This window comes from Orycteropus afer, unplaced genomic scaffold (assembly GCF_000298275.1).
Source record: "Orycteropus afer afer isolate SDZICR_OR568_19922 unplaced genomic scaffold, OryAfe1.0 scaffold00280, whole genome shotgun sequence".
Lineage (NCBI taxonomy): Eukaryota > Metazoa > Chordata > Mammalia > Tubulidentata > Orycteropodidae > Orycteropus > Orycteropus afer.
Window position 1 is genome coordinate 4,262,404 of NW_006921867.1, and position 2,018 is coordinate 4,264,421.

Below are 2,018 nucleotides of genomic sequence, written 5' to 3' on the forward strand. Positions count from 1 at the left end.
GAAAAAAGTAGTCTGTTTTCTTAAAAAAAGAAAAAGTAGGCTACTTAGAAATTAATGACATGAGAAAATCAGACATTAAAACTTCTGGGATAAGAATAAAGCTGTAATCAAAGGAAATTCATAGTCATAAATGCTTTTATAGTCAAGATAAAAGGGAAAATAAGAGAATTAAACATTTGACTTTATAGGAAGTAAAACGGCAATAGAAGTAGTTTTAAAAATGTTTTATAGACTAAAGCTTTCAAACATCCAAAGCATAAATTATTTGCTTAAAATATTATGAACCATAAAAATAGCTTTAAACTTCTATATGCATATTTAAAAAATCTTCATAACCTTGATTATGAAACTTAAAAATAGTGCAAACAATGAAAACTATTGACAAATCTCAGGTATAAAAATGTTAGAATCCTATAGAAAATACAGTATACCAAACCAACAAGAGACTAACTTACTATGCTCAAGTAGAATTGATCTCAGGAAATTATATACTTAATGCTAGAAGATAATCTATTTACATCTTTCAATGTGGCTAAATGGCAGAAAAAAAGAAATAAAATATTTATATACACTATGATAAAAAGTTGATTAAAAAAAAATCTGTCCCTGATTTAAAAGTATAAACTAAGAAAAAAAAATTAACAATGTAAGATAGACGATAGTTTATAAGTATGGCACATAATCTCTTATCTTGAAATAAGAGTCAACTTCATGATCAATTCTACAGTGTGAGAAGTTCCTCCAATATGATCGGACACTAGAATACTCACTGAAAACTCTGTTATTCAACACTATTTTGGATATTTTAGCCAATTAAATAATCCAAGCAAAAGACATGAGGAATGTAAGGATTAGAAAAAGAAATTAATTCATGCATATTAGAACTTTATATTATTGTCCATTTGGCCTCAAGTGAATCAACAGTAAAACAAGTCTTAGAATTAATGGGAAAATTTAGTCACATAACTGGTTAAGAAAAGGAAATAAGTAGAAATGATTAAATAATAATTAATTAAATGAAAGTTTTCCTATCTACTATTAGTAAGTTGTTTGACAATCGATTGGGAATCAAAGCTCTCATCTCCACAGGAGAAGTTTAAAATGCAACATTACTATGAATATACTTAACATGGATTTTGAGGAGATATAAACGTTTACCGAAACATATAAAAGAAGATTTGAATACATGGAGCAATATATGAAATATTTTTGTATAAGAAGATTAATATTTTAGGCATACAGTTTCTCCCCTAGTTAACCTAAATTATAATGAGAGGCTGTGGACATTAATCTGGCAGCAATATGAGACTTATTTAGAAAATGTTAAAAAATGTAACTGAAAGGTCATTGCCCATCTAATTATTAAAATGTATAATAAAATTCCTGCCAAAAGACCATTCAAGCAGATCACTGGAACAAAAGAAGAAGTCTGAAAATATATCTAAATATATATAGAATAAGTATGTCATTTCAAATTAGTGTTTAATGATGGATTATGAAATGAGTGTTTTTTTGCAAAATTTGACAATCATATATACATGAGAATGAGCATTTTCATTTGGATTCCAGGGACCTAAGAACAGGCAGCAAGCCGGGAGGCAGGGAGAGGACAGAAAAGGCACAGGGGATAGATAGGATCAGATTGAGGATTCAACCGCAGGGATCCAGGTGAGGAGAGGGTACCCAGGCCACCCCCTACAAGCAGCGAGGTGGGAAGCAAGGAGAGGGCAGAAAAGGCAAAGGGGACTGGAACAGATTGAGGAGTTAGCTGCAGGGATCCAGGTAAGGGTAGTAAGAAGGGTTTCCAACAGCTAAGGGAGACAGACTTGTCTGTTGGTTTGTCCTACTGTGGTGACGTGTTGCTGTGAGAGTTGAGGCTGTGCCACCGGTGTTTCAAACCCAGTGGGGTGCACCTGTTGCACAGATATCAGCCCAGCTTGCAGACTGAGACAGACTAGGAAGAAGGAGGAGGCCATCCACTTCTCAAAGAATTGGCCAGGGAAAACCTTATGAATAGC